Source organism: Condylura cristata, unplaced genomic scaffold (genome assembly GCF_000260355.1).
Source record: "Condylura cristata isolate star-nosed mole 26May11 unplaced genomic scaffold, ConCri1.0 scaffold00003, whole genome shotgun sequence".
NCBI classification, from domain to species: Eukaryota; Metazoa; Chordata; class Mammalia; order Eulipotyphla; family Talpidae; genus Condylura; species Condylura cristata.
In genome coordinates this window covers 6,612,220-6,632,775 of record NW_004567104.1, presented here as the reverse complement: position 1 = coordinate 6,632,775, position 20,556 = coordinate 6,612,220, and the positions used below count along the sequence as shown (strand labels likewise).

The window sequence follows — 20,556 nt, the reverse complement described above, 5'->3', positions numbered from 1 at the left end:
CAAAGCACATTACTGAAACACTGGTGAAAGAGGAAATCAAAGAAGATATTTTAAAGGTCCTCAGGACAAATGAAAATAGGCACACAACTATCCAATACTTATGGAATGCCACAAAAACAGTATTCAGAGAGAAATATATAGCATAACAGGTTTACATCAAGAAATAAGAGTGTTCAAATAAACAATCTTTCTCAACTTGAGGAATAAGAAAAAGAAGAAGAAAATAATTCAAAATTCAGTAGAAGATTAAACATAGTAAAAATTACAACAAAAGTAAGTGATGTAGAAATTTTAAAAGTGGTCTAAAAGATCAACAAATCTAAAAGCTGATGCTTTGAAACACTACAATATATGTATAAATTAAAATCTAGCAAGGATGACCAAGAAAATAAGAGAAATCTCAAGTAAATAGAATAAAAAATTAGGAGGAGAAATCACAACAGATGCTGCAGAAATTCAGAGGATAATGAAAGAGTATTATGAACATACATATGCTGTTAATTTAAGCAACCTAGAAGATATGGGCAGATTCTTGGAGTTATACAATCACCTGAGACTGATTAGGGAAGAAATACAAATCCTGAACAGACTAATCACATGCAAGGAAATTTGAAATATTAATAAAAAATATTTTTCCCTAAAAAAAGAAGCATCCAGGACCAGATGGCTTCACAAGTAAATTTCACCAGAGCTTCAAAGTGAACTAATGTCAGTCTCACTCAAACTCTTCCAAAGAATTGAAAAAGAAGGAACACTTCTTAACACTTTTTATGAGACTAGCATTACTCTAATAATAAACAAAGACAATACACACACCAAAAGGAAACTGAAATATTTATCTCCCAAATGAACACAAAGCAAAAATCCATTATAAAATTCAAGCAAACCAAAGCAATACATTGCAAGTATCATATACCATGACCAAGTGAAATTCAGATTGGAGACACAAGTTTGGCTCAACAGCTAAACAAATCCATGTAATAAACTACATCAACAGAAAGAAAGATAAAAACAATATAGTCATATCAATAGATGCTAAGAAAGCATTTGATTAGATATAACATTCATGTATGATGAAAATCCTCAAAAAACAAGGGATAAATGAAACAAACAACAAAATTAAAGTCATTTACAACAAACCTACTGTTGTTATCACCCTCAATAGTGAAAAACTGAAATTCCCCCCACTAAGATCTGATACAAGACAATGATGTCTATTTTCACTACTAGTATTCACATAGTATTGGAATCTCTAGCTAGAGCAAGTAGAAAATATAAATATGTAAAAGAATTCCAAAGAGAGAAGAAGTAAATCTATCACTGTTTATAGGTGACATGATAGTATACACAGAAAACCTTCTTTGAGATTCCATGGAAAACATTAATCAAAAAATATAATCAATTTAGCAAAGTGGCAGGTTATAAAATAAACACACACAAATCAGTTGCCTTCCTATATACAGATAATAAGAGAGAAGAGGAAAATTTTAAGAAAGTAATCCCATTTATAATTACAAAATAGTTAAATATAAATATAAATCTAACAATGTAGGTAAAAGATCTATTCAAAGAGAACTAAAAGACATCGTTGAAGAAATTGAAGAGAACATTAAGACATAGGAATATATTCCTTGCTCATGGACTGGAAGAATCAGTGTTGTCAAAATGGCCATATTAGTCGAAGTATTGTGCAATACAGTGTAATCCCAGTCAAAATATTAATAGCATTTTTCAAAGAACTGAAACAAACATTACTGAAATTCAAATGGAGTCACAAAATAGCCCAGCTACCAAAATTAATCTTGACAAAGAAGAAAGAGAATGGACGTGCAACACTTCCAGAACTTGAGACATATTAGGCTTTAATAATTGAAACAAAACAAACAAAATAAAACCACAGAACAATGGAATAGAACTGGAACAAAAACAGACACACAGAACAATGGGAATAGAATTGAGAGTCCAGAAATCAACCCACACCAAATTGGACAGTTAATCTATAACAAAGGAGCCAAGAACCTATACTGGAACAAGGATAGCCTATTCAGTAAATTGTGTTAGGAATACTAGCCAGCTGCATACACGACAACACCATATATAGAACAAAGGTTTAATATCAAATAAATACAAAGGATCCATAATACTTTAAAACTAATAACCCAATAAAAAATGGGCAAATGATCTAAACAGACACTTCTTCAAATAACACATTCAGACTGTGAAGAAGCAGAAGAAAAAATGTTTACCATCACTTATTACTAAAGAAACATAAATCAAGACCACAATGAGATGTCATCTCACACTTGGGAGAGCAGCCGATATCAAATACACCAGAAACATCAAGTGTTGGTGAGGATGTGGGGTAAAGTAACCTGACTACACCCTAGTGGGGATAGCAATCTGCTCTAGCCTTCTTGGAGTATGGAGGTATCTCTAAATATTAAAAGTCAGTCTGCCACTTAATGCAGTAATTCCTAGACATCTATTCTAACAAAATCAAAATGATTAATTCAAAAGGAAACTTGAACTCCCATGTAGGTAAATTATGGAAGCAAACTAAAAGTCCCAGAACAGAAGAGTAAAGGTGACACACACACGCATATACATACACATACACACACAATTGACTATTGCTCATTAATCAAAAAAGATATACTTGTGCCACTTGTGGCAACATGGATGAAGCTTAAAGGAATAAAGCTGAGTAAATAAGTCAGAAGGTAAATGATTGATACTGGATGGTGTCACTAATATATGATATAAAAAGTAAACTAACAGTTAGGTAAAGACTAACTTTAAAACTTACCCTTGATAGCTGTCAATAAATTTAAGCATCAGTGTGGGAGAGGGTGGAGGAGATGAAAAAACAAAGAGGGAAAGAGTCACAATGGCCAGTGGTGGTGGGCTAACAGTGATTTGGTGGTTGCACTACTGTGATAATACCTGAAGAGGTATCTGGTTAAAAAAATAATAAGAATAAAATAAAATAACTAATTTAAATTTTAAAAGTAAATAAAAATAACTGAGTCAGTATTTAATATTAAATTTTTGCAGAAGTTGATTATAAAATATTTTGGTTCAACAAATGAATAATTAAAATTAAGAGAGTACTAAAAATAATTCCAATTATTATTCAATGAGGTAATTTCTTGCAAAATTAGGTTAGCCAAAATTTTGACAGACATTTCTTGAATTCATTTAAAAAAATGACAACTGTATTCATATAATTATAGCATAATTTTTCTATAATAAATATTTAATTTTTATTATTGATGTATTATTATTTGAAATCCTGTGTTGTTTTTTTTCCCACAGTATTATTAGATTTCTCCCCTGAGTTGTGATCACAATAGTTTTCTACTACCAAATCACCTACAGTCCTCCACCAAAGTCCATTGTACTCTCTTCTCTGTTTCTCCCTTCCCTCTGTTACTATCTTGCCTTGCCCTGTCCTCTTGTATATATCAGATATAAAGTTGTGATCACAATAGTTTTCTACTACCAAATCACCTACAGTCCTCCACCAAAGTCCATTGTACTCTCTTCTCTGTTTCTCCCTTCTCTCTCTTACTATCTTGCCTTGCCCTGTCCTCTTGTATGTATCAGATATAAAGTTAGCTTTCAAGCCTCAGTTTTAAAATTTGTCTTTGTCTCACCACTTGTTTGGTTTCTTTGTATTCCACATATAAGTGAAACCATCTGTTATTTATTTTTCTCCTTCTGGCTCCTTCTGGCTTAATTTATGTTGATCCCTTCCAGTTCCATCCATGTTGCTACAAATGCCTTGAGTTTATCTTTTTTGATGGGTGAGTAATTTCCACTGTCTACCTATGTCTCATCTTCTTGATCCTCTCATTTGTTCTGGGGCATTTTCATAGCCTACCTATTATAAATAGTGTTGCAATTAAACAGGTGTGGCAGATTTCTTTCCAAAGTAGTGTTTTTGTGTTATTTGCATAGGTACTTATGTGTGGAATTTCTGAATCATGTGGTAGATGCAATTTTAGACTTGTGAGTAATCTCCATACTGGACCAGTCTACATTCCCACCAATGGTATATAAGAAATCATAATCTTACCAAAATTTGTTACTTCTAGTTTTTTGTAATTTGATATAGGCTATAGAACAAAAATTTAGAACACTATAGTTCTATTCTAAAATTGTAATAAATATTTATTAAGGCATCACAAATTATATATATATATATTATTGAATATTTTGATTTTATTATATTATTTTATTATAAGTAAAAAGAAACATATTCAAGTACGCAATTCCATTAATGAAGTTGAGATAAGGAAAGAATTTGAAGAACCCTAAAAAGATTCTAGGTAGCTAAGGTAATGGTAATAGCTTCTCTTAAAAACCATAAGGCCTACTGACCTTAGCTCCACATGCCAAAGTGACACATAAAAGAAAGCCTGTTCTGCACTTGTTGGGAAAAACTTTCTGAATATTTTATGAAGGTCTTTCCTTCAATTATACTGATTAGCAAGAAAGAAAAGGAATCATCACATTCCAATGTAGATGAACTCAAAAAAGAACAAATGAAAATCCAATCCTAGCAACTTGGTCAAAACAAAATTGGGAAACTCTATAACATGTCTCTTACTACATCAGACTCCAAGTGTGAATAATACATTCTCCTACCTATTAGAAAAGATATATATTGGTTGGCCTGACTGACTAGTGAAAATCCCAGTTACATCTACACTGTAGTGTAGCTCACAGCTAGGTATGTGCTCTGGAGGCTCATTATTTAATTAAGAATAGGAATTACAAGAGCACTAAATGCAATGAAGCAGCACAATTTGCAAGGGCTCCAAATTTATGGTTTTCATTAATTAACATAAAGTAGTGTAGGCAACAAAATCAAGTGATCCGCTCAGCTATTAGGATTTTGAGAGTTAATTAATATAACAGCACAGATCATTGAGCTTAGAAATTATGAGTAACATATAGAATTTTAAGGAGTACCATGATGTTTTATAATTACCAGATACTCCTCTGCTCCTTTAAATTATATTCTTCTGAAGCTTGATCCCTTAACTCAATTCACAATCAGATATGGTTCAATCCATATGAAGGGAGCACAATTATAAAATACATGAATTCATTTCTGAAAACCCTTCTAATAAATGATTTGCTTATTTACTTAATCAGCTGTGATGATTATAGACCATTAGTGGCCATTAATAAATAAAACTATTTGCATTTCACAAGTGTATTTGAATTTCATACCTCTTAAATTTCTCACTACAGACAGAAAGAAAACCAACTTTTCTTAAGACTACAGCTTAAAATGCAGTAGGGCATATTCTCATTTTTCCTCTGGCCTGAAGTAAACATGAAGGAAATTGAGATGGCACAAATTGCCACCACTGCCATTCTGAACATCCTGCACTCCTCATCTGACTTTTCTTGCATTTAAAAGCTCTGGAGTCATCAAGGGCCATTGTTCCTCTTCATCTGAGTGATGAGCTGTGTAAATAAATGTTTAAATTGTAAAAAAAAAAAAAAATACAATGAATACAATGTAACCTGAATAGTATTTTCTATGATGTCTTTATAGATTCTATTACCTCTTAAGTCAAGTTACAGAGAAAAAAAGAAATCTTGTAATTTCAGTTAAGACACCAATGATCTGAATAAACACTTTCTCTGTAAAATCCCAGATTTATATATTTCACAGTTATAATAATCATCATATACTGAGCATTTAAACATGATGGATGCTTTACTCTATCTTTATCTAGATTACCTCACTATTGTTGAAAAGAATCTTGAAAGGTAGGTCCTCCGTGTGGACAACTGTGATGAACTAAATTGTGTGCCCCCACTCCCTACCAAAAAAAAAATACAATTAGGATGACACATAGGTGAATTGGTGGAGGGAAGTCCACAGGGATTACAAGTGAGATGAAAAAATTTGTACAGAATGAAGAAAGATGTTTTACATATATATGTGTGTATATATATATGTGTAAATCATTAAAAGAATAATAAAGAATAAATAAATAATAGCTGACTATGTCACTTAACTGGGCTTATCAACATTATAAATATGTAAAACATTTAGAAAATGGGTAAGAGAGATGTAAACACATTTACCTCTGCTCAAAGCCTAAGCTCTCTCCAAATTTCCAGAGACTTAAAAAGAAAAAAAAAAGTTGTCAAAAGGAAAGTTGCACAGAAGCAGGATATTAAAATATCTCACAATCATTCTAGTGTGAAAGCAGCATGGACTAACATCGAAGGACTCATCTTTTCCTTCTGGTCATCCTATCCACAGTCTCCACACTGACTTTTGCCACGGAGGTGATTAAGGAGAGACAGAGCAAGTAAATCACTGATGCTCACGGGGGTCTTCGGGAGACTCTTCTCAAGCCCAGATTTGGAGTTTATTAAAGATTTTCCTGTAACAATAGTTTCGGACCCTCCCTGGTGGCACAGCTGATTAAAGCAGATTAAAGCACTGCACTAAGAAGCTAAAGCCACTTCAGCACGAGTTCTATCCCCGGCCCTGGAGGTGACCACATGGTGTGGCAGGCTTCTACTGACCACCTGCTGCTCCCCTCAGCAGTGTACTTCATTGATCTGCCTGTTCTGTTCTGCTCCCCACTCCATCTATGGTGAATCCTCTCACTGCACCTGCGCCTCTGGCCTGTACCCCAGTTCTGCATGCATAAATGAATCAATCTTAAAAGAAAATAGTTTCTCCCCATCAGTAACAATATAAATAGAAACATATTAACATAACTGAAAATATCTAAGAGCAAGAACTGTCCAATGTTAAATACACTCCTGCCAAGGGGTACGTTTCCTGTTGAAGCATGGCTGGGTTCAGAGAATCCCTGGCAGGGTTATTGTTGAGGAACTAAGAACTCATCTATACTACAGATTAAAAGTGGATTTGCAAAATTTTTCTGTGATATAGAACCACTTCCAAAGCTAAAAAGGATTCAACAGAGAGTGTGGCAGCTTGGTACTAAGCAACATTGATTACCTATCTTTATGCATTTTACTCGCAGCTAAAATTGTCTGGGAAGACACTCCCTAAGAGCTGGCAGATGGCAGCAGAAAACCCTCACAATTAGCATTTTTAACAGCATTATTGAGCTAAAATTGATATGCAGTAAGCTGCACATATTTAAAGTGTACCATTTGTTAAGTTTTTATATACATATATGCTCTTGAAAGCACCATCAAAATCAACACAATGGACATGTTCATTACCTTCCTGAAGTTTCCTGTGTCCCTTTTTAATTTTTCCCTCCAACCTGCTCTGCCATCACTCTCCAAGCTTCACTAGACAAAAGCTGATCTTTCTGTGACTAAATATCAACTTGCATTTCTTATAATTCTACATAATTAAATCATGTAACAAATTTTCATCTGGCTTCTTTCATTCAGCAAAATTATTTTGAGATTCATCTTTGTAACGCGTATCAATAGTATATTTTCTTTTCTAATTTTGAGTAGTAGTGCATCGTTTGAATACCTCGTAGTTTATTAACTCATTTGTTGATGAATATTATATTTTTCCAGTTATGAGTATTACGGATAAACTTTCATGGAAATAAATGTAGAAATGTTTGAATGAACATATGTGTTCATTTCTCTTGGGCATAGTGTCCAGGAGAAAGACTCAAGTGACATGACAGGTATATATTTAAATCTTCAAGAAACTGCCAAACTACTTGCAAAGTATTTGTATTATTTTATATTTCCAACAGCATATAAAAGTTTCAGCTCCTCCATATTCTTGCCAATATTGTCAGTTCTTTTAATCATTGATACATTGTACTAGGTATATATAGTGATATTTCCTTATGATCTAATTTACAATTACTGAATGACTTAAAGTGTTGAACATATTTTCATATGCTTATTTTCTATTTATATGTTCTCTTTCATGATGTGCTTATTTAAATTTTGACCAATGTTTAAAACTATGTTGCTTTATTATTACTGATTTTTGAGAGTCCTTCATGTTCTCAGGATACAGATCAATCACCATACTCAAGCTTTGTTAAAGTAATCTATTTTTGTAACTTATCTTTTATTACCTTGACAGTATCTTTCTGACAGGAAGTTTTTAATTTTGATGAGTGTGATTTATCAATTTTTACTTATTACCATGTATTTGGTTTTTTTGAGGTAATATTGGTTTATATTGTTTGTATGTTGGAGGTCTAGGATTCCCCTTTGTTGTAGTGATGTTACCACAGAACTCATCATCAAATATTGTGCTTTTGATGTAATATCTAAGAATTCTTTGTCAACCCAAGATTTGATAGTTTTTCTCTTATGCCTCCTCCATTAAATTTATAGATTATTTTTATTTAGATTAAAATGCATTTCAAATTATCTTTCTCTGTCTTTGATTATTGCATATTGATACCCCAAATTTCCAGCATTGCTTGTTGAAAACAAAACTTTCATTTATGCACTGAATTGTCTTCACAGCTTTATTGAAAATTATTTCTGGGTTCTTTCTTCCGTTTCACGGATAGATTAGTTTATCATTGTGGCAAGATCATTTCAGGTTTACAGTAAGTCTCAATATCAGTAATATTCATTCTCCAATTTATCTTCCATTGAAAAACTGGGCTATTCTAGGGGAACCTATAATTCCATATTACTCATAACATAGGTTAGTTAATTTCTACCAAGAAAAAAAAAGCCTTATGTGATTTGATTGGTGTTACAATGATCACCTGGAGGAGAAATGGCTTTTAACATGTTGTGTCTTCTGAACCATGAACTTCACATCTCTCCTCCATTTAATACAGTCTTTTTTATTTCACTCCGTAATGTTTCACATTTTTTACATCTTTCACATCTTTATCATAGACTGTATGAAAAGTTCAATATAGACCAAAAATCCATGTGCAAATAAAGACATTTTTATTTTTTCTCAATTAGGATACATTTCCTCCCCGATTTTACTGGTTAAAATTTCAGTATATTGTTGAATTGCTGTGATGAGATGAATGTCCTTCTCTTTTTCTTCATTTTACCAGGAAAACATTCACTTTTTTCATCACTAATTCTATTTTTTATATATACATATCCATAACTACATACACACACACACACACACACACACACACATATTAGCAAATGCCTTTTATCTAGCTCTTCTATCTCTTCTTTGCTCAAGGTTTTATCAAAAGAAATAATAATAAATTTGTATAATTTTGTGTCTCTATTAATATGGTTGTGTCTCTATTAAGATGGTTAATCATATATTTTCTTAATTATGCCAATTTGGCAAACTACATTATAGCACATTCCTGGAATAAATTCCACTTCATTATTATGCTTTATCTTTGTCCTATACTATTGATCTAGATTTTTCTAAAAATTATTTAGAATTTTAATAGCAATCTTTACGAAAGACATTTCTCCTTCATGTTGTTGCTTAGTTTGTCTTGGATTGTTTTTGGTTTTGGTATCAGGACAATGCTTGTAACAAAGAATGCGCTGGACAGTATTCTTTAAAATTGTATGAAAGCACTTGTGCAGAATTGGCATTATTTCCTCCTCAATGTTTGGCAGAATTCACCAGTGAAGTTTTATGGGCCTATGGTTTTCTTTGTTGGAGGTTTTTAACTATAAAAGCAATTTTTCTACATATAAAGAACTCTTCACGCTATTGATTTCTTCTTAAATGAGTTTTAGTAATTTGCATCTTTCAAAGAATATGTCCATTACCTATAAGTCGTTGAATATATTGACAAAAACCCATTCATCATATTTCCTTAATGTTCTTTTCATAGGTAAAACTTTGTATTGATGTTACTGACATATTTCTGGTATTGATAATCACTATTCACTCGTTTTCCTTATCAATCTGACTAGGTTCAGTTTTATTGATTTTCTTGAAAAATAATGTTTGCTTTTTTTGATTTTCTCTACTATTTTTCTATTTTCTAGTTCGCAAATTTCCTCTCTTATCTTTAACAATTCTTTTTCCTGCTTATTTTTGGCTTAATTGATCCTCCTTTCCCAATTTCTCAAGTTGGAAGTTAAGATCATTTACTGCCTACCTTGTATTTAGAGGCACTTAGTGCTAAAACTCACACTTCCCAAAATTGTCTTAGCAGCATCCCACAAATACTAAATTTATTGTGTACTCATTTGCATTCAATTCAAATCTCTTTGTATGTCCCCTTCGATTTCTCCTTTAATCCTTGCATTTTTTGGAAGTAAGTTCAAATCGATTTTTACATATATGGGACATATTTTGAAATATCTTCCTGTTACTGATTTTACATTGAACTCTATGGTCAGAAAACACATTTTTATGACTTGAATCCTTTTAAATTTATTGAGATGTATTTTATGGCCCAAGTCTGGTCTATCATGGTCACTGTTCTAAGTCATTTAAAATGATAAGTTAATCGAGGATAATTTGGTTCCTTCAAGTCTTGCTTTTAAGATTTAATCAGATGAATTCAGAGAACTACTTTTTCCAGCATTAATTTTCACTCATTTCTGATTTTTTTTCTTAAGGATCTGTAATAACATCTTTTTTTCAGTGTGGCTGGTACAAACATATATTTTACCATATTAAAATCAAGCACACTTTCTTTCATCTTTTCAGATGACTCTTTACTCCATGGTCTTGATGGTCTCAATTTAGGAAGTTTGCTGGGTTCCATCTAAGTTCCTCCACCTGGAACAATGATCTGGAAACTCAAGTTACAAACTGGAACAAACACTAATAATAGCTTATTTGTGTCCTATCTCTCAGATTAGAGATGATCTTTGATATTGCTCTATTATTAAATTTATAAACTTCATAATTCTGGAGGAGTAGGAGTAAGAAAAATGGACATGGACTGACATAAGCAATGTGGATATGTGGGCAGAGGAGGTGAGAAGTGGGACATAAAGGGGAATGTGGATAAGCCCTCAGGATGCACTATTATATCTACTGAGTCTGTATAATATAAAAAATACCTTTGCTACTTTTCTCATAGTCACAGGTTGTCAAAACCACTGTTAAAATATCGGTTATAATTGAAAGTTTGCAAATACCACCTCCTGGGGCTGTCTAATCCCCCTGACATGTCCAATCCTTACTTCATTACTGAACTCCTTTTCTCTTCAAAACAAAAGCATGGCATCTGTTTTGTCAAAGAGTAAAAATGAAAGAAATTTTTAAAAGGAAGAAAACTATTAACCTATTTTTACATAAATAAAATATGGGGAAGTTGCATTGTTTGTGGAAATTCTTATATAATATAAACCTTATTTATTTTTTTTCTGGTATACTATTAGATTGTCAAGAGCACTATTAAAGGTAAAAACCTGTTCATACACCTATTAATAAATCATTGTTTTGGATACCAGTTATAGTATTTTTCAATAACATTTCCATGTAGATAAACAAAATATTTTAGAATGAAGAAAGAAATTATTTTCTTCCAAATGCACATGTATTTCTGTCAATAGGTAACAAACATAGCCTACCATGTTTAATGTTCCTCCTTGGCTATTGGATTTTATGAAAGATCAGAACTAGTATAATAATTAATGGGAGGAAATACAGGGCATTCACGCCACCCACCTGCTCCTCTTCCAGGTATCATTAATCAAGGATGACAGGCTTTCCTGGCTGATCCACTTAGGCTCAGAATCTTCCTCAAAATTATATTCTAGCTATCCATGACCAATTGAGCAGAATGTACATGATATGAAATGCCATCACCAGCCAAGATGATAACTATACTTACTATCCCTCCCACATATGACTTCTTAAATTATCCCTGTGTCTTTTTGATGGATTTAATGACATGTGTATTTTATCATAAGTAAATCAAATTCTTTTTCAAAACTAAAGGATCCCACAGCTCTCATGACTGCCAAAGGATTTGAATGTACTTGTGGATGACATGAAGAAGCCCCTGAGGATAATTAGTAGTTGAAAAAGAAAAAGATAACTGACAGCAAGTTCAAATAAAATGAAATGCAAAAGCTCTATATTTCTTTACATTCAACATTATGAAAATAAATGTGTATCGGTGTTATAATTACTGTGTGGCAGTTCTTAAAACAAACAAATGTTGGGGGAAGTAGTGGTGTCACTTTTCTCAATAAAGATTTGTGTTAAAACTACACAACATTGGCCCTCCCTGGTGGCGCAGCGGGTTAAAGCACTGCACTAAGAAGCTAAAGCCACTTCAGCATGAGATCAATTCCTGCCTGCCCTGGAGGAGATCCACATGGTGTGGGAGACCTCTCCTGACCCGCCCGTTGCTCTCCTAAGCAGTGTACTTCCTCGATCTGCCTGTTCTGCCCCTCACTCTGTCTCCGGTGAATCCTCTCACCCTCCACATCTCTGGCCTGTACCCCAGTTCTGTATGAATAAATAAATAAATCTTTAAAAAAAAAAAACTACACAACATAATTCAGGGCTACAGAAATTGTGACCTTAGGACAGGTGCTAGGTCACAGACTGTTTTGCCTCATCTGCAACAAGATGATGTACAGAATTGAGAGCAGGTGTTTAAAAATATTTACATCACTTGCTATGATAATATTACTGTGCTATATAAAAGTATCCATCTGTAATGTGGGAGGAGGGGGAGGAAGCAAACTATACCTGAACAAAAAAATATTTTTTGAAGTATTCTGACATTCCTTTTACTGTCCAAAGTAAGACCACCACCAGGACTTTTTTTTTTTTTCCAAAGAAAAATGAAGAAATTCTGACTTTGGGATAAATATCAAACCTTTAAAACCTAAGAGGTCTCATTTAAAATACAGGAATCATAATGACACTTCAAGAATATCATGGAGGGCACAATGGGTCAAAGCTCAGAACTGAGAACAGTGAGCCTCGTCAGTGTGAGTTTGATCCTTGGCCAAGGAGTTGACCCACATGGCGTGGCAGACTTCTGACCCGCCCTCTGATCCCTTCAGCAGTGTACTTCATGGATCTGCCTGTCCTGCTTCCCACTCTGTCTCTGGTGAATCCTCTCACCACCCCTGGACTTCTGGCCAGTTCTGTATGCATAAATAAATAAATCTTAAAAAAAGATTATTGTGGAGGTACAATAAAGTGTTCTAAAAGGGATAGAGCCTGCTGATAGTCTCCTGAGTATGTGTTCAAAAGAATAAATAACTCCCTTTCCCTGCCATTCTTGTAGACAGATGCCACGTAGGAGAGTATATGAGCAAATTACTAGGTGTTAACTTACAACTTACACCTTAAAAGGAAGAAAACTATGATTAGGAGAAATGTACACAGAGAATGAGATTTCAATGATTGTGTCAATAAGACAAAACCAGGGAAACAGAACAGCAACATAGGACAATCTGGGTTTGAGAATTTTGCTGAGTAGAGAATCACTGTGTCAGTTCAGGTTTTTAATAACAAAATCTAAATTTATATATTATCTAAATGCCTACTTTTGTGACACTTTGCTAAACTTGACCAAACCAACAGCACAATTGAGAATACATGTAAAACCCATGCAATAACACTTGCTATAGGTTTGCATTAATAATTGATAACTTGCTCCCATCAATAATAATATTTGACATTTCAAAACTTTCACATTAGAAGCACAATGTATATCATTCTTGATGATTTCCATTCTTCCTCAAATGATAAATGGCATAACTGCTAAATCTACCTTTGGATAATAATTTTCAGAGTGGTTCAAACAGTGCTTTTGTGAACTTCATGAAATCCCATATTGTTTTGAATGATTATTATTTCATTTAGAAGTGCTTTGCATTTTACTGTTAAATATAGCCAAATCTAACAATATGGCATATATTGATCAAAAAATATGCTGTACATCTGTAGTGGGAATAAATTATGTAAGTGGTTGTTTCATTAATAGATGTTTGACATTATGGGATCTTTTGTTCTTTATTATTGGCATAGTTCTAAAAAGAACATTCTTCCTATCACCCATTTGGTTTTCAGAATATAGTTTGCTTAAAAAGTTTCAATTTTGATTCTGCATTTTTACTTACCAGTGTTTCCAATTATTTTTAATGATAGTATATTCAAACAAGTTGAAAGGACATAGGCATGAATCTTGGGTTTCCAATCCAATTCCACATATAGGACTGCCATATCATTTCATGGCAAGATTTTTTTTTTAATTCAAGTGATAATTAAAAGCCAGAGTATAGATGATAAATTCAAAACTGACAGTGATACATATCAGCCTGCACAGGTCCTTTGAGCCAGAAAGATAAAGCAAAGAATGCAGAATGCAGGCAGACCTCTGCTCAGATTTTCTAAAAACAGTTGCCATCACAGTGACTCCTTTGTTACCTCTAGGCCATTTTTCTGTAGAAAAAAAAAAAAGAAAGAAAGAAAGAAAGAGCCTAATTTATTCCTGTAGTTCCTCAGACATCTGCCTCCACAGTAGGTGTTCCCTTCCATGAGAAACTACCTCTGTCTATTCAGCAAACTCATATGAGAGCAGGTCTGTGAGCCAGAGCCACATGGGCCTGAGTCAACCTGACGGTGATCAGGCTCTAAAATCATTATGCTATTTCTGTTTGTGTTTCTCAGTGACTCCCATCCTACTCAGAGGAGAAGCTTAAATTCTCAAAATGTCTGAGAAGGCTTCCATCCCTTAGCCAAAACCCTCTCTATCCATTTATACCTTCCTATTCCATACCCACCTCCTCCCACTCCATGAATTATGTCTCTGAGAGCTGGTGCTGTTGCCAACATCTCACACACGACCATCTATGGTCTTGCCCTGGGTGTTTTTGCTCCCTAGAATGCTCCCACCCCATAGCTGCATGGCTTCCCGTTCTTGGTTATTTTATCAAATTCCAGTTTTGTGGTCATACTTTTGTTTTAGAAAAAAAAATTCTAATAAAATTTTATTGATAGATCATTGATTTAAAAAAAATCTATGCAAACTTTAGGGGCACATCTTTTCCCTATGTATGTATGTATGAGCCTCACCAACTCTGCTACCAAAGTTCTAGGGCCACTACATGTCCCACTCTCTGGGACACCTCTATCCTTCTCTACCACTGCTGTACCCTCCCCTTGGGGTAACCACTATACTTTTGATGGAGTGTGAGAGTTATTTTTCTTGTTAGTTTGTTAGTTTGTTTGTTTTGGTTTGGTTGTTAATCATGCACCTTTGAGAGAAACCATTTGGTAATTGCCTTCACTTCTGACTTAACATGTTTACAATAGAATCCAGCAAGAAGAAAGCAAACAGAAGACACCAGGATCACTCCTCTACATACTTATGACCAAACTACACCTAAACAAAGATAACCATCCCTGAATGACAGATAACTATTGTGATAAAGAGTGACAGCACAGGAAAAGGAGGTAGGAAAAACTAATTTTTAATATAAGACTATTTATTTACCACTGTTTAAACAGTATTTACAACAAAGTAAGTAATGCACAGTTGAATAACATTCCAATTACTACAAAGTCACTCTTCTCCTGGCTTCTCTGAAGCAGTAACACAAATGCTGAAAGATTGAGCCTACATGTAAGGGATGAGTCCGGGGTAAGGAAAAATTTGCAGGTACAGAGATTAGGCTACAAATGTTTATCCATTTGTTTTAGCAGGTTCCAAAGTGCCAACATTGCTGACTACTAAGCTTCCATGAGCAAGTCAGAGAAGCCCCATGAATCTTCATCTGTCAGCAGTAGAGCACAGGGATTTCAACTTCTTGAAAGGGAATGGTTTACTAGAAGAAATATTTCAGTATTCACTTAACTAAATCTTGCTTGCCTAATTAAAATATGTCAGGAATTCCTTAGTTTTCTCATTTAGGTAGAAAAGTTGTTGGTAAAGATACAATTTTTGTTCAGAGGTTCTGCCAATAAGTTATAACTATATGAGTGTAGATATAAGATATGCATTCTAATATGGCTGTTTTTAAATTGTTCAATTTTAATTGCTTATATTATGTTTAAATTGTCCTATTATAAAATAATTTATTTGGAAGTTTAAGTCTTCAGAAAAATTTCAATTCAAGTTAAAGTGATTTATCCTTTAAGTTGCTCAAAAGTGATGTCATCATTAAAAATGGCATTAACTATGTTACAAAATATTGAGTTTGTTTGATAAATGTCATAGGAGAAAAAAGAGAGACAAAGAAAGCCATTTAGCCATTTATATTTGTATTTAATGTATATATACACAGAGAGAAAAAAAGAAATGTACAAAAAAACTCTGATAGGTCCTTGGGTGTACGTGAATGAAACGCAAATTGATTGAGTAAGGATGATGGAGCTTTCCCCCAAGATTAATAAAAAAGCTGTTCTTTAATGCAGAGCAAATACGATACCAGTGAAGCAAATGTTCTTTTCTGGTAAAAGAAGCAATTAGAGAAAGCTCTTATCTATTTGTTCTAAATAACTATAGATGAAGCTATAGATGGATAAACAAAAACCTCCCAACAACTCTCACACTATTTCAGTAAACATATCAAACTTGATTCTCATTAGAATGTACTTGTTTCTCCACACTAACAAAAAAAAAAAAAACAACAGTGTACAAATTACACTTACATCTGCAGATACATATGTGTACATGTGTATATGTGAATACAACATGCATATAGAAAGCAATGCATATACTTTATTGAGTTTCATATTTAGGATAAGAATGCCAATTTAGGGCCCTCCCTGGTGGCGCAGCGGGTTAAAGCACAGCACTGAGAATCTAAAGCCACTTCCGCATGAGTTCGATTCCCGCCTGCCCCGGAGGTGACCACATGGCGTGGCAGACCTCTCCTGACCCGCCCGCTGCTCCCCTGAGCAGTGTACTTCGTTGATCTGCCTGTTCTGTTCCCCACTCTGTCTCTGGTGAAGCCTCTCGCCGCTCCTGAACCTCTGGCCTATACCCCAGTTCTGTATGCACAAATAAATAAATCTTTAAAAAAAAAATGCCAATTTAGTCTCTCTTAATAAAAAGCAACTGTAATGTGAGGGTACTTCATGTTCACCTCTTTTGCCAGCATGAAGGCTGCCTTGTCTGAATCTTTCCACTTCATGAGAAACATTAACTCTCTATTGCTATCCTTGGCACCAATTAACCGTTCAGATTCAAGACCCCTGGCAAAACTTCATGGCTTGTCAGCCAGCAGCACCTTCTTTCTTCGATTTGCTCTCCTTAGACTCACTGTCAGATAAAGATTTTCTTTGTGTGCCATCATTTTTTTATTTTTTAGCAACTTTTTGGGAATTAGAAAATGCTTCAATCAATTCTGGACAATCTAAATTTTCTTCAGGTTTTCAAATATTCTCAGCATCCATAAATCCTTTCCACTTAAGGAAATACTCCACCTTCCCTTTTGCTATAGTAGGTTCAATATATTGTTAAGCATACATTTTAAAGGCTTTTCCTCTTCGACATTTTTGCACTTTCCATTCAATTTTTTCCCATTTTCAGAATGCAGTTTTATTGGAGACCAGACTTCAATAGCTATTATTTACTCTGAGGAGCTGTAGGCTTCAGATCTTCAGTGCCTCTGGAAAAATTGTAATAAAGCTCAAGTTGGAGCAATACCTTGAAATACAAACTATGAGAGGAAGGGGATGCTGTAGAGAGCTTCTCTGCTCATGTTAACTCAATGACACACATCCTCACTGGAGACTTTAAAACCCAGAGGGTAGACAGGGGAAAGAAGGTGTATAGGTTCAGCATGCAGGCAAAGGGTGTAACAGTGTAGAACTACACAGTAAAGGTACAGGTGGTGGCTGTTGGCTACAGTCTGTGGCTTCAAAACTAGAAAAGTAGGTAGGAAACCAGTCTAGAAGAGCGGGATAGGTCAGCTTACCTATGGCCTTACAGAAGAAGCAGTTACTTGCAGCCTGCCACTGTGATATGTGAAAAATTTGTCCTACCCCCATCAAGCAGAGATAGCAATGAGATACTGGCATTAATCAGAATCTGATGTTTATTTTGCTTAGCACAATCACTCAATTTCTATCTACATTATCAGAAAAAGCAAGAATTCATTTTAAATAGATGCATCACAGTCCATTGAGTACACATAAAATAATTCCTTATCTAGTCATCCACTGATGTACATTTACTGTGTTTTTACATCTCAACTATTGTAAATAATGCCACTATGAAACTAAGGGTGAATAAATTGGTTCAAATTAATGTCTTAATATTCTTTGGTTAATAATGGGATGAGATATAACTGGTCACTTTCAGATTTTTAATGAGTCTCCATAATTTTTACACAGATTCTGTACCAACAGTGAATTAGGGTCTCTATTTTATGACATCCTCGACAACACATTTTATTTCCAGTCTTTATTATTATTATTATTTCTAAGTCCTCTATCTTATACCACTAGTTTCTGTGTCTGTTTTGTTCTGACCCATACTGATTTGATTCTAATCTTTTCAGAGTATAACATGAAGACAGGGAATAAGATACCTTCATTTTTCTTCATTCTTTCCTTAGCATTTATTTTTTTTTTTTTTTTTGATATTTGGGGACTTCTGTGGTGCCATACAAATTCTAGAATTTCTTATTCTCTTTCCTTGAGAGAATAACCTTTGGTGGTTTGATAAGGATTTACTGAACAATAAATTATTTTAGGTAGTTTTGTCATTTTATTAACATTCATACTTCCAATTCATGAACACAGATTATCTTTCCAGTTAATTGTGTCTTCTATTTCCTTTAGCAGTCTCATAATTTTCAGCCTACCTCTGAGGAGCTGTAGGCTGCAGATCTTCAATGCCTCTGGAAAAATTATAATAAAGCTCAACTTGGAGCAATACCTTGAAGTACAAACCTCTTTCACTGTTTTTTTTTCCCCCCTCAGATATTTTATCCTAATTGATGCACTTGTAAATAGGATTGTTTATTTACACCTTTCTTTAGATTCATGATTTGCATACAGAAATACTACAGATTTTCATATACTGATTTTGCATCCTGCCATCTTACTTTATTTGCTTATTTCTAGCTCTTTTAGGTATAGTTTTTAAGGTTTTCTATGTATATCATCATACCATCTGCAGCTATCAACAGCTGTTTTACAAATTCTGATTCCATTTATCCTTTCATTTATCTAATTTCTCTGGCTATAGTTTACAAAATTATTTTGAACAGTAGCAGTTAGAGTGAATATTTTGTGTTATTCTTAATATTAGGGAAAAATCTCTTTTTCATGATTATGATGTTAATTATGGGTTTCTCATAAATGGCATTTATTATGTTGAAGAATGTTCCTTCTAATTCCATTTGGAGGGCTTTTATTGTATATGAATGTTGACCTTATAAATGTTCTTTCAATACCTTTTGATAAGACTATGTGATTTTACGTTCATTTCTATCAATATGTTGTTCTACACCGGTAGATTTGCATATGCTAGTCCATCCTGGAAATCTTGGAATGAATCCCACTTGGTCATGATAAATGATTCTCCTAATATATTTTCAATTTAATTGTCCAGAATTTTTTGAAAATTTTTTATCAATGTTATACCTGTTTATCAGCAATATTGGTCTATAGTTTTCCCTTGAGGGGCTGTCTTTGTGTTGTCTGGTTTTGATATTAGAGTTACAATCATGTTGTAAAATGTGTTTGCAAAGCATTCCATTCTCTTCAACATTTTAGAAAGAAATTGATAAGAATATCACGACTTTTTGAAAATTTAGTAGTATTCTCTGTTGATACATGAACCATAACTTTTGTTCTCAGAGTCTATTCAAAACATTCATCTCTTCATGAGAAAGTCTGGGAAGGTTGTAAGATTGTAAAAATTTGTCCATTTCATGTTGAATATCCAATTTGTTTGCATCTATATGTACATAGTGGTTTTTTATCTTTTATATCTCCGTTATAATATTTCTCTTTTATTCCTGATTATTTTTCTTATTCCTTCTGATGTAAGATTAGATTGTGTATTTGAGCTTTTTTTATATATGTTTTATTGAAATGAATCTGTAGTGCTGCAAATGGCTCCTCACACCATTTTGTTAGCTTGTCTCTTCATTTTTGTTGGTATTCATGTAATTTTTTTTATTTCATATTTGATTTTGTCAATGACCCTAGTGCTGTTTAGAAGCATTTAAGTCTACAGATGTTTAATATCTTTCTAGATATTAGTGATTGATTTCTAGCTTTGGACCATTATGGTTAGACAAGATGAGTAAAATGGTTTAAATATGCATATATTAATTGAGACTTGGTTTGTGTCTCCACATAAGATCAATCCTTGAGACTGTTTCAGATATACTGAAGAAAATGCATACTTATTTCTCTTAGAGTAAAAATTTCTATAAACATCTGACTATTGTGCTTAGTGCCATTATTCCCATAATAATTTTCTATTTAAATGATCCATCTGTTGATGAAGTCATGCATTGGACTCTTATTCTGCTGTTCACAGATGATTTAGATCTGTTAATTTTTTTTTTTATACATCAAGGTGTGCCTTTATTGGGTTCATGTATTAATGGAAGTTGTGTCTTTATGGATTGCTCCTTTAAGCCTTATATAGTGCTCATACTTATCTCTTATTACCATTTATATCTCTATCTATAGTTGGAATTTGTCTT

The 20,556-nt window shown here is 33.6% G+C and overlaps 1 pseudogene; it reads right to left on the bottom strand.

Annotated features, from left to right (window-relative positions):
• The window catches only part of LOC101622238, a 149,357-nt pseudogene that overhangs the window by 13,023 nt on the left and 115,778 nt on the right, over positions 1–20,556 (bottom strand).